The sequence below is a fragment of the Oratosquilla oratoria genome, chromosome 2 (assembly GCF_046742065.1).
Source record: "Oratosquilla oratoria isolate Oo_2021 chromosome 2, ASM4674206v1, whole genome shotgun sequence".
In the NCBI taxonomy this organism is placed as follows: Eukaryota; Metazoa; Arthropoda; class Malacostraca; order Stomatopoda; family Squillidae; genus Oratosquilla; species Oratosquilla oratoria.
Window position 1 is genome coordinate 28,706,853 of NC_134778.1, and position 14,666 is coordinate 28,721,518.

The window sequence follows — 14,666 nt, forward strand, 5'->3', positions numbered from 1 at the left end:
GAATGTCAGTTGGTAATAAATATTGTTAAATGTTATTGTATGCTTTAAAATTCATTCACTTCGAAATGTTATGTATGTTCCCCCCTTAGACTAACCTTGACGTACGTAACAATATATATATATGAGTGGATGGGTGGTGAGATAAACACAGGGAACCGTTTAGGGATTTATTCTGACGTTTCGTCCTTACCAGGACTTCTTCAGAGTACATGCACATTCAAATCATTCACCCCCTAAATACCCGCCGAATCTATCCGCGTTCCACCATGATCGACCTGACCTCTCGTCCTCCTACGCTCTGCCTCGCGAAGTATCAAGCGGCTGGCCGTCTTTGTTAATTTAATAAACCCATCGCGGTGGTTGTTGTTTGGATGGGAAGCGATGTAAGCTGCTTCAATTATTTTCCTTCTTTTCTTAGGAAGTCCTTTCTGCAGCACCTCTACTTTGTTCCAGTCTGGTAAGTGGCCGTGAGTATCTACATGAACCACTAGCGAGTTTGATACTCGGTGTGCCTTGACGTCATTCCTGTGCTCAATTGTCCGTTTCTTAATACCTCGGCTGGTTTCCCCGTAGTAGCTCACAGGACAGTTTCCACACGGTATCTTGTAGACGACACTGTTTTCTTCCCCGTTGGCCACGACTTTATTCTGGTTCTTAACAATGTCTCCTATTTTCGTTCCCGTGCTGATCGCAATCTTGATGCCGGCTCTAGTGAGCAACTGTCCTAACGCGCCTGAGTGGCTCGAGTTTGGCACGGACAAATAATCCCTGCTACCATTTTCAGTCACGTCTCCTCTGTTCCTTATGCTTCTTTTTGCTATCTTTAAAGCCTTTTCTCTAAGTCGGTACAACAGCCCTTCCGGATAACAGAGTTTGGTGAAAACGTTGAAAATGTAATCTATTTCATCTTTAATAAATTCTTCACTACAAATGCGGTATGCTCTCAGGAAGAATCCTATTACTACTCCACTCTTTATTCTCTCGTTGTGGCCGGAGTAGTAGTGAATGATGTCGTCTTTATTTGTACTTTTTCTATGAACCGAGAATGCGGTCTTGTTCTCTTTCCTCCAGATGACGGTGTCGAGGAAGGCCAATTTGTTATCTGTCTTGTGTTCAACAGTGAACTGGATGTTTCGTTCGACATTATTTAACCTCCTCAATTTGTTGTCCAAATTGGTGTTCTTGGGGGCCACGACTAAGACATCATCCACATATCGAAACCAGGAGGCGTTTCGACCCATTATTTTTACAAAATGATCTCTCTCTAAAACTTCCATATAGATGGTAGCTAAAACAGCACTGAGGGGGCTCCCCATCGCAAGGCCTCTACACTGGCTGTATTCCTCTCCGTTGAAAACGAAGGGACCAAATTTCACACATAGCGATATAAGTTTTAAGAAATCTGCCTTTCCTATGGGTAGAGACTCATCATCCATATCTCTAACTACCTCTTTTGCTGCTTTTAACGCCTCTCCCACGCAAACATTTATGAATAAGGCTGTGACATCATACGAAGCCATATTTTTTCCCGAAATGTCCATATCCTTTAATCTGTGAATGAGGTCACTGGAATTTTTCAGGTGTGCGCTACTTATTAATCCCAGTCTGTTGGATAGGGGTTTCGCCAGACATTTGGCCAACCTATGCGGAGCACTACGTATGCCTGAAGTGATGGGTCTCATCGGGATGTTGGGCTTGTGGGTTTTCGGGAGCCCGCGCATACAAGGTGGTCTCGGGGCTTCCTCCAGCAGTCCTATCAGTTTTTTGCCCCTTTGGGTCTTCGAAAGTATCTTCCTGGCCTCTTTCTTAAAATTTTCCCCTTCCATTGCAGCGTGACCTTGATATTTCCTTTCATACGTAGTAATATCACTTAGCAGATCTAACATTTTGTCATTGTAGTCCTTTTTGTTCATGACAACAACTCCTCCACCTTTGTCAGCACTCGTGATTATCAGGTTGTCATCTTTTCCAAGCTCCTCCAAGGCTAATCTAACCAGTGTACCATAGCAAAAAGATACAGATTAGCCTTGGAGGAGCTTGGAAAAGATGACAACCTGATAATCACGCGGATAGATTCGGCGGGTATTTAAGGGGTGAATGATTTGAATGTGCATGTACTCTGAAGAAGTCCTGGTAAGGACGAAACGTCAGAATAAATCCCTAAACGGTTCCCTGTGTTTATCTCACCACCCATCCACTCGTGTATATATATATATATATATATATATATATATATATATATATATATATATATATACACAGTATATATATATATATATATATATACAGTATATATATATATATATATATATATATATATATATATATATAGACACACATACGATTGTCGGATTGACGGCGAAGATTGAAACTCCGGAAAAAACGCAATTTTCGTGGATTTCAACGACGAGGGAGTACCAGTGTTGTATTAGTAGGGAAGGGGAAAGCTCGTGGTGTAGGTGAAGAAAAAGGAGGGGGGGAGGGATTATTGAGGAAAATGGAAGAAAATGAGGAAGGAGACCAACGGGCCCGGACGTTAGAAGGAATGTAAACAAATGTGCAGACGACACAGGTGAAATCGAACAAATCAGTAAAGGCATTAAAATTAGAAATAGAGATAAGAGCAGCGCAATAAAAAGTGGAGATAATTATTTCTATGGATTTAATGAGGGACGAGATGACAACCTTCCCGATTAGCAAGTCTAGAGGAAAAACTAACAAAAATGAACGAATCATGGGAGGTTAGGTTTAGCCGAATTGCACTGATTACATAAAATATCTATAAATTGTAAGAACTAAAGGAGATCCAAGACCTAAATAAAGAAAAAATAGAAGAATTAAAAAGACAGTTAAGAGAAGTAAAGGATGAGAATGAGGAATTAAAGAGGAATAATAAAGAAAATATAGACTCCATAGCAAAAGAGGTAAGTGGCTGGAAAAAGGTTCAGGAAAATAGGAAATTTGAATTTAGAGATATAGTGAAACAACAGATGGAGGAACACACTAAGGACACAGTTATTAAAGTGATGAGAGAGAAGGAGAATATAGTAAGAGACTTAGCAGATGAAAAGAAATGTATGATTATATTAGGAATGGAAAAGAAGCATAATCCAAATAGGACCACAGGAGTAAAGGAGAAGAAAGAAAAAGTGAACAAGGTACTAAAATATTTCAAGAAGGTGAACAGGAAATAGGGAAGGAAATTGAAGAAATATATAGACTGGGGAAATACAGTATAGACAAGACCAAACAAATTAAGGTTAAATTCAGGTCACCAACGACAGCAGAGAATGTCTTATCAAAAACAGGAAAATTAGCAGAAAGTGACCAGTACAAACAGGTATGGATAAAAAGAGAGATGAATAAAGAGGAAAGAGAGGAAGAGAAACAAAAAGAATCGAAGCTAAGGAAAAAAACGAGAACAGAACAGAGTCAGACAAAGAGAAATTCTATTGGAGAGTAGTGGATATGAAAGTGATGGTTCATAGGAGAGAAAAACAGAAGAGAAACAGAAAGCAGGATGGAGGTAACAGAAAACTAAAAGTGTCCTTCACAAATATAGATGGATGAATGAAAAGGCTTGAATGAACTGAATGATTATCTGATGGAAAAGGAACCTGACATAATGGGAATTGAAGGGTACACCTTCTTCTGGAAAGGCCTCCCTGAAGGTGAGTGACGACTCTACGGGGTAGGTTTTGCAGTCAAAACCTCTCTGCTGCGCCAAATCCCTAATACACCCGTAGGGATCAATGAGTGTCTAATGTCAGGGAGAGCACTTAGGAACCAAATGGACTCACCTCCGCTCTGACTTATACAAATGTGCAGTGGACACTCTCGGATTCAATCGAAAACACCATCAAGACTAGTTTGACCAAAACTCCTCTCGCATTCACCAGCTATTAGAGAAAAAAAAAAAAAAAGCTCATGATGCCCATCTAAACAATCCCCAGTTCAGTGCTTTGAAAAATCGATTTACCAACATCAGAGCAGAGGTGCAGAGGGAACTGAGACAAATGGAAAACGAATGGTGGCAAGCCAGGGCAACAGAACTGCAATAACATGCCGACAGCAACAACTTACACGGCTTTTACAATGCAGTCAAAACTATCTACGGTCCAAAAAGGCATAGCAACCATCCAGTCAGAGCAGCAGATGGAACCACACTGCTAAAAGGCAATGAGCAAATTACCTCCTGATGAGCTGAACATTTTAATACCCTTCTTAATCAGGTAAATCCCATCATAACTAACATATTTGACAGCCTACCCAATCTTCCCACCACGGTCTCCCTAGACAATCCACCAGAAATGGGAGAAGTTCTAAGAGCCATCAGCGAGCTAAAAAATAACAAAAGCCCAGGGCCAGATGGGAGCCCAGCAGAGCTCTTTAAACAAGGAGGCTACCTACTAAAAGTTAATCTCCACAAACTTATCGGCGAGGTCTGGACAACTGGAGAGGTACCTCACATACTGAAAGATGCTAATATAACCACACTCTATAAGAAGGGAGATAAGGCTAACTGTGGCAATAGCAGGGGCATATCACCACTGGCGGTGGCCAGTAAAATTGTTGCTAAGATCATGCTTTCTCGGCGTACGGATAGAATAACAGAAACAAACCTCCCGGAGAGCCAATGTGGCTTCCGTAAACATCGTAGCACCACAGACATGGAGTTCTACATGCGCCAGCTGCAAGAGAAAGCCAGGGAACAAAAGAAAGATCTTTTTATCGCCTTCATCGATCTTGCAAAGGCTTTCGACACAGTAAACCGCCCCCTTTTATGGTTGCTTCTCGAAAAGATGGGAGTCCCTCCCAATTTTCTCCCTGTGCTCAAAGGTTTGCATGAAGGGATGCAAGCACGGGTTCAAGTATGCGGCGCACTCTCAGAACCATTTGAAGTAAAGGTTGGAGTTAATGAGGGCAGTGTCCTTGCACCCACTCTTTTTAACATCTTTTTACTTGCCCTAATAAAGCTCACTCATGCCGCCCTGGGAAGAGATGCTGGCATAAGTATTCAACACCGGCTAGATGGCAGTCTGTTTAACACCCGACTCCTGCACGCCAGAACTAAAGCCTCTTCCACGCAGGTAATAGAACTGCAATATGCTGATGACTGCCATTGTTGTGCATGACGCCGAAGATCTGCAGAATATCCTTGATGTCTTTTCCTCCACTTATGCTGCCATGGGTCTCAGAGTCAATACCTTAAAAACAGAAATACTTGTTCAAACTATACATCCACCTGAAACACCTCACCTTTTTCTCGTCAAAGGAGAACCCGTTAACTCAGTAGAACATTTCACGTACCTCGGCAGCGTCGTCCACTTAGACTGCTCGGTGGACCTGGATATCCAAAGGAGAATCAATCTTGCCTCCACTGCCTTAGGCCGCCTCAGAGACAGTCTTCTCAAATAACAACCTCAGAATAGACACCAAGGCAGCAGTATATAAAGCCGTATGTATATCCACCCTGCTCTACGGCTCAGAAACTTGGACTACGTATAGACGCCATATCCGCACCCTGGAGAATTTTCACGCCAGGTGTCTCCAGCGGATACTAGGTATATCATGGAAGGATAAAATGACATACGATGAATTATACCACCGAACTCAAACCTGCAGCATTGAAACCCTCCTGGTGCTACGCCATCTCCGCTGGGTGGTGCATACTATCAGAATGCCCGAACATCGTCTTCCAAGACAAATGTTGTATGGTCAGCTATCCTCAGGAAGCAGAACCGTGGGAGGCCCCAAGAAGCGATACAAAGACCACCGTAAAGACATACTCATAATATGCAATATAAATGCAAACGAGCTCGAGACACTAGCAGTAGACAGGCAAACAGACTTGGAGGACAGTATGTGCGAGCGGTACTAACAGACTTGCAATCTAAACTTTACGAAAGAGACCCGAAAACCGCCCCAAACGTCACCAACGTATGGCTGGAGCCCAACCAACTCCTCGCGAAGAACACTGCCATAAATGCGATAAAATTTGCGGCTCCCGCATTGGACTCAACAGTCACCTACGATGGCATGAACTACACAATCCTTAAAATTCATCATCTTCACAAACTCATCATCTTCACAAACGGATGCAGAACAGCGTCGTCATCGGCAACGATGGACCGCGATAACATAGAACATACAATGACACAACGGATACAAGAGAATACTACGTATAGAAATGAGGAAGAACCATCGAGACTAGACCTAATAATCATATCAGAACCTGAAATAGTGGACAAGATTGAATATAAGAGACCACTAAGAAAAAGTGACCACATGTTAGTAGAACTGGAACTAAAGGAAGAAAAAATGCTTGAGAAAAAAAAAACGAGCAATATAGAAAGGAGAGAATGATGTATGGATTTTTTTTATATAAAATTATATATATATATATATATATATATAATTTTATAAAAAAAAAAAACATACATCATTCTTTCCTTTCTATATTGTTCGTTTTTCTCATGCATTTATACATACATACATATATATATATATATATATATATATATATATATATATATATATATATATATATATTGAAAAAGCAGACTGGGAAAAGATATACAAAGAGGAAACAACGGTAGAATATAAATGGAAATTTTGGACAAAAATTATAAGGAAGGAGTGGAAAAGTATGTTTCAAGACAAAAACAAGAAAAATTATATGTAAAGTGTTCATACAACAAAAGGTGTAGAGAGTTAAAAGATAAAAGGGATAAAGCCTTGATAAAATTGAGGAAAGAAAAAAAATGGAAAATATATACTGGTTATAGAAATGAATATGTACAAGTGCGCAGAGAAGAAAAATAGGAAAAGGATGTCATAGAAAAATGTAAAGATCAACCAAAACTATTTTATAGATTTGTAAACAACAAACTGAAAAACAAACAAGAATAAGTGAAACTACGACAAGGAGGAGTTGAATACACAGAGGAAATAGAAATGGCAGAAATTATGAACAGACTTTTTAAATCAGTGTTTACGAGGGAGAACATACAACTTAGAGATGTCGAGTGGGAGGGGAAAGTCCCCCCTATGAAAGAGATAGAAGTAACAAAGAATGAAATGATGAATCACTTGAGTAATCTCGATGTCAGAAAATCGCATGGTCCAGATGAAATGGCAAACTGGATTTTGAGAGAATGTAGGGACGAAGTAACAGACAAAATACATAGACTAATAAGCAGTTAATTGAAGGAAGGAAAAGTTCCAGAAGATTGGAAAAGAGAAAATATAGTACCAATATATAAGGGGGTAACAAAGAAGACCCTACAAACTATAGACCGGTCTCTCCTACAAGTACGGTACTAAATCCGGGGCAGTTTGGATTTAAACGATATGTCTGGAAGGGGCAGATTCTTGTAGTTTATTCCGGTAGGAGAAGCTTCTTGTAGTCAGGATCAAATAGATATTTGATGGTGTTTCTTAATTGGAGAAAAAACAGAAGATCGCGTCGCTCGTAGACAAGCAGCAATCTGGATAGTGTCTGATGAATTCAGATAACGAAGGTTTGAACACTTCGTTTTTGGAGGCGGCCCGTAGTTATGGTCCAAAGGACTTGTTTAGCGGAGTTGTCGTAAATCGACGATTTGTAGAGAAAACTACGTAGATTCAGATGGGCCCTGGGCTTCAGCTTCTTCTCTTTCTGCTATGACTTCTGTTGACTTCTGTCTTCTGCCGACTCCTGACTTCTGTATTCTCTTGAGTTCTATAATTTCTGTGTACTGTCTCGGTCGTCCTATGACCCGCCCTTGTATACTATGCGAAAGGGAGTCGACGTTTCAAACATGGCCAAACGTATCTAACAATGTAGTTTGAAGATCCTCAGCCAATGGGAAAACAGAGCGAGCTTTTCCCGCCAAATTAGGAACGTTTCAGCTTCGTTTTACCTGCGATCATACGTAATGGGCGCGCTCCAATAGACTTGGTATTGCGCAGTGATGATCAAGTATATCTATACATATACATAATAAGAATTGTAACCTATATTCACGCAAGGTGTGCCTTAAAATTACAAACAGGAGAATTTGTTCACACAAGGACGTGACAGCACAACCACAGGATTCTACTACAGGAGACTCCATTTGGTGAGTCTTTGGTTTGATTTAGATACGGAGAGTTCATTTTCTTACTGAAATAAGTTATAGGTATATGAAATAACTGACTGTATGCATCCTTCAATACAGGTTTGCTTGTGCTTCCTTCATACATACCTCTGGTCTTCTATTTTTTAATGTTCTGATACTTCTTTAAAAAGAACCAAAAATCTCTGTAATCTTTATTCCCCTTCTTTACGATATCACCAAAGTTTAGGCAATCGAGTTCATATTTGTGATTTCCAAAATCAAAGACTATTTTTTTCCCTTCTGTTCTGAATCACTTGATAAACTGTTGTTGGCCTCAGAGTCATTTGACATACACCTTTCTTCTTTAACCAATTCACTTATTGTCTGTTTTCTTTTCTTCATAGATCTTTGAGAAGATTGTCATTTTTTTTCTTCTCATAGGTCATAGAGTACATTCAGTTTTTCCAACATCAGCATTGTCACTATCAGTGTCGTATCTACTTATCTCCCCAATCTTTTCATTCGCCTCTTCGAAGTCAGTCTTTCTTTAGATTTTATTTGATTCTGTTTCCACAAACTTTTCTATTTTCTATAGAACAGCTAGGAATGTTTCTCTTACAAGGTTTTAACTCACTCCATTGACTTCTTGTCGTACCTCTATCAGTCTCCTTTCACTTGTACCTTTTTCTTCTCTGCTCATGATCTGATTCCTCTGAACTATTATTGTCTCATCTATTTCTTTTGGTTCCTCTAGATATGCTCTTTTCTTATACTGTCACTTTCTGAAGACCTCTTCCTCTTATACTTCTTTCCTTTCTTCAATAATATGTTTCTTTTCCTCTGCAGTCCTAATCCAGTTTTATCCTCTTTCTGGCCTTTAATCAAACATTCCCTAATCACAGTCGAAAGGGAAGTATTTAGAGTGAATATAGCATCACAGTTTTCTAGGAAGACTGTATCAATACCCAAGGATTCTATGTCCTCGGAACGTGTACTATCTGTGTTTGTGTTGTCTAGTGAAGTGTGAACGTTTTGTACAGCACTTTGTTTCCTGGTTTGAGACTTAGGAACAGTACATACAGGATAAATGGATGGACCCTCTACTGAAATCTCATTAATAATTGGTTCATTAGTGGCAATAGGAGAATTTGACAATAGCAGTTGAATGCCGAACACATTTCATCAATTGCAGATACAACTACATCTCCCTTGACTATGTCAGTTCTTAAATATATTTTGGGAAATGGGAGTTTTCTAATTCCTGCTATGGTGTCTATAATGATATCTTGATTCAAGTAAGACTCAGAGGGATTTGGTAATGCGTCAGCCAACACGAGAGTTTGAATAGCCCCTGTATCTCTGAGGAAGGAGATGGGTTTTGATTCACTATTACAAAAATTAGATATAGTTCATTTCATCACAAAAGAAGCAAAAACGGGGGTCTAGTACGGTTCTCAGTTCAATTGGTAAATTGTGGGATAGGACGGGAGTTGAAGGTTTCGTCTTAACTTGTGATGAGGAAGTGGGTTTGGACATACTTTCAGAGGACGATTTACTTTGTAAATTGGTCCAAGCCGGACTTCCCCAAAGAGATACAAAGTGACCAAGGCACAAACTTTATGTCAAATGAGTTTGAACAAAGCTTGAAAGGATTAGGAGTGCATCATACTATCTCTACCCCTTACTGCCCTCAATTTCAAGGTGCATTATAACGATTCAATGGCACACTAAAATCTATGCTCACAATTATGTTTTAGAAAATGGTCGTGATGGGAAAAAGGATTATCTTTATAACTATTTGCAGCCAGACCCACCAAACAAGACAGGTCAGGCTATAGTCCAGCCGAACTCATTTTTGGTCATGAAATCAGAGGACCCCTTAAAGTATTGAAAGATAGTTGGGTTACTTTTAATTATTCTGTCTCAACCACTATACATATAGAGAGAATGTTAGAAATATTAAAGACAGCTTGGAACTTAGCCAAGAAAAATCTGACTCAGTCTCAAGAGAAGATGAATAGAAAGAATGATAAAGACAAAATAATGAGAGTTTTATCCAGGTGATGAAGTTCTCCTATATCCTATACTAGGAGATTTTCTTCAGAGTAGGTTTAAAGGACCATACACCATCAAGGAGAATTATATTATAGAAACTCCAGAGAGGCAAAAGAAACTTAGGAAGTGCCATATAAACTCATTGAAACTATTTAATTCTAACAAAGCCGTCTTGGCTTGACACACGCGAATACTACTTGCTACATCCCAATCTACCACTGCAGAACTCCGTAGCTTTGATGAACTTGGAGAAAAAAAAAAGTAGAACACTTAGGCTACGAATAAACAGCAAGATGCTGTAAAACTAGTTCGGGATTAACCACAATTATCATCCGATGTTCCGAGACAAAACACAGATATAATGCATGACATCAAAGTAACCTCTACCAGACCCGAGAAAAAGAGTAGAGTCTCTTCTACTACAAGGACTAATAGAACCATCCTCCAGTCCTTGGGCTACTCCCTGTTTACTAGTGCCAAAACCAGGAGGGAAACAGATTAATAGTAGATTATAGGAAGTTGAATGAGATCACGAGAGCAGAAGCTTATACAATTCCGAGGATTGAAAATCTAATAGATGATATTGGCTCTTCTAAATTTGTCACTACCATAGATTTACTAAAAGGTTATTATCAAATATCAATGCACCCCGATGCTCAAGACAAAACAGCCTTTGTAACACCAGATGGATTATTTCAGTTTAAGGTTCTTCCCTATAGGTTAAGGAATGCTCCTGCTACCTTCCAAAGAATGGTTAATAAGATTATTTCAGGCATGAGAGGAGTTAGATAATATTTAGATGACGTGGTGATATTTAGCGACACTTAAGAACAACATTTTTTGTTGCATAAGTTCTTTGAGAAAGCCGACAAGGCTAACCTAAACATTAATTAAGAAAAGTAATTTTGGACATGCCCAAGTATCCTACTTAGGTTTCAAAGTAGGTAAATCTGAAATATCTCCCTTAGCAGCTAAAGTTCAAGCCATCAGAGCCCACGAATAGAAGAGAGATAAGACGATTCCTAGGAATGATAGGTTACTACAGAAAATTGTGTCCAAATTTCTCTGATATTGCAGAACCATTGACAGATTTGTTGAGAAAAGAGCGGAAGTTCGTTTGGACAGAACATTGCCAGCAAACTTATTTTTATTTGATTTATTTATTTATTTATTTATCTATTTATTTATTTATTTATTTGTTTATCTATTTATTCATTTATTTATTTATTTACTTATTTATTTATTTATTTATTTTATTTTTTCGTGTCGCGACTAGCCTGACACTAATGCAGGAAACAAATAGAATATAAAGGCGGAGCATGCCGACAGGAGACCTTTTGGTCCATAACTAGGTCGGATGCGAAAAATTTATAATAGTGATAAATAGATCAATAAATAAAAATTATAATAACATCAATAATAATAAATCAAATAGATAAATACATGGGTATAGTTAAACAGTAAACAGATAAATAGTAAATAATAATAAATTGATATATAAGTAATAATAAATTAAAATCAAGCAAATCATAAACAGACAAATAATAACAAACAAGTAAACAAATAATATCCTATGAATAGATGTGGTCCAAGAATGGAACCCTGAGGAGCTCCACTCGTAACATTTTCCAACTAGAAGTTTTGCCATTTAAAACAACTCTCTGTTTTCGATCATTCAACCAATTACTAGTCCAACTTAATAATCTACCACTTATACCGTGTGAAACTAATTTAGTAAGCAGTCTTTCGTGGGGGACGGTATCAAAAGCTTTTGTAAAGTCTAGATATATTAAATCTATATTGTTTCTTTTGTCATAATTCGAGGTGACTGTGTTGTAGAATTCGAGTAAGTTAGTCACACAAGAACGATTCCGTCTGAATCCAGTCTGTCTATCATTTATCAAACAGTTACTTTCTAAATGGTGTTCGATAGCATCTCTGATGATAGTTTTCATCTTTTGTATTTTCCTACGATTTAAGTCAAGTTTATAGGCCTGTAGTTACTTGGTTTCTTTTTGTCAACTTTTTTAATATAGGAGTAACGTTAGCTAGTTTCCATTCTCTTGGGATATCTCCACATATGATGGATTTCTTGAAAATAATGTCTAATAGAACCACAATCTCATTTCACCCTAGACTTTTCACGGTTTTCAGTTTGGAGCTCACTTTAAGGTATTTCGTTTACGAATACTGAACTAAAATAATTGTTTAAAATATCACGCATTCCTTCATTTGAATATTCAAGTCGACCGTCAGCAGACAATAGTGGGTCAATGTGGTTCCTAATAACCTTTTTATATCTAATGTAACTATAGAATTCTTTGGGATTCCCTTTGGATTTATCAGTGATACTCTTTTCATATTGTCTTTTTCGATTTTTATTGTATTTTTTAAATTTCTCTGTAATATTACATAACTTTGATAGTCATAGTGCATCCGAGTACTTGTATTTCTTATAAGCTTGTCTCTTTTTAGCAATACCCTTTTTCAGTTTCTTTGTCAAGCCATTTTGGGCGAGCCTGATTTAGGGGGCGTCTGTCCTTAAACGGGAGGTAAGTATGAATCATCTTAGTAAGCGTATTTTTTAATGTTTCCCACATCTGATCTACAGGTCTTTCGTTTAATTTTGCTTCCCAATCTGTAAGCTGAAGCTCCTGACGTAGTCCTATGAACTAAGCTTGACTGAAATCAGGCATTCTAAAAACTCAAGTATCTATTCTAAAATTTCTTAGCAGTTTGAATCTAAGTTGTGATCGCTACTTGCAATGGTTTCACTGACTTCTACATCGGTTAACATGCTTTTGCGGCTAGTGATCAATAGATCGATTAAGTCTCCATGTCTTGTGGGCTCTTTTACATGCTGAACTAAGAAATTGTCACCGAGAAAATCTATCAAGCGACTACCTATATGGCAATGTTCTAGGGTCATCCAATCAATGTCAGTAAAATTGAAATCACCCATTATCAGTAAGCCCTGGTTGTGGAAACTAGACAGTTCTTGAAGCAACAGTTTGTCGTCAGCTAATGATAATGTTTTTGGCCTATACAGTATATTACACCTACATTAATTTTTTGTCCATTTGTTTGGGTTAATTCTACCCACAAACTATCATGTGCATCCTGTTTTACTTTCTCTAAAACACAGGCATGGACATTGCTTTTAACGTATAACAGAACACCACCTTTCTTGTGCTTTCTATCCTGATGAAAGTGTTTAAATCCCGCAATATTGAATTCAGCTTCAAACTCTTCACCATTTAATCATGTCTCGGTTATTCCTATCACATCGAAATTTTCGCTTTTGACATACGCCTCTGTTTTTTTTTTTGTTTTTTTTTTCCTAATACTATCATTACTTGGTTTTAAGAAAATCGTGCTTATTTCTTTCTGACACGTTTTGTTTTTCAACACCATGCCTTACATTATAATTTTGTTCTTTATTGACACCTTGCTCTATATTGACATTTGGCCTTTCATTGACTTTCAATGCCTCATGGACATTTGCCCCATCATGGACATCTGGTCCCTCACGGTCATCCGATCTCTTATGTACACCTTGCCCCCCTACATCACCGCGTTCCACACCGGCCTCCCATCGTTCATTGACATTCTCTCCGGCATCACTTCCTAAAATGGTATTCTGTCCTCCACTGACATTATATCCTACCGTGATATTTTGTCCTCCACTATCATTACATCCCAACGTGATATTTTGTACTCCACTATCATTACACCCTATCGTGCTATTTTGTCCTCCATTATCATTACATCCCATCTTGATAATTTGTCCTCCACTATTATTACAGCCCATCGTGATATTTTGTCCTCCACTGTCATTACACCCCATCGTAATATTTTGTCCTCCACAATTATTACATCCCATCGTGATATTTTGTCATCCACTATTATTATATCCCATCGTGATATTTTGTCCTTTGACATTACATCCTAATGTAATATTTCGTCCTCTACCGACATTATATCCTAAAATTATATTTTGTCCTACACCGACATAATGCTCTACATTATTGCTATACCCGACTCTGTTTTCTTCAATACACTGTATTTCCCCTTCCCTTTGAGTTTCTACCCGTATGAACAATCGTAACCGTGTTCGTCCGCCTTTGCTCGCTGATGGTCTGGGTACAATCGGCGATCTCACTGCCCGGTTGACATACAAGCTTGCAACGTCGTTTAGTCTTCCGCTGCAGGATGTCGTCACAGTCTCGCACCATGGAGTCCCGCACCGCCAAGAACTCCTGATTTTCAGCCACCTCATCTTCCAGCAGAGCAAAACTATTGGCTAGAGCCACCGGCTGCTCCGCAAGGCACCCGCTTACCAAACGCGGGCTCGACAAACGGGTCCCCACGGAGCACCACTCGCTCACGGCAGTGGCAGAAGGGGAAGAGGTGGAATGCTCTTTGGGTTGTGAGGAGGATTCACTTTTCTCACAGAGCGCACTCTTGAGAAGACGAATTTTCTCCTCACACATCCTGATACGGTCCTCCAGGTTCACACAACCTTCACAA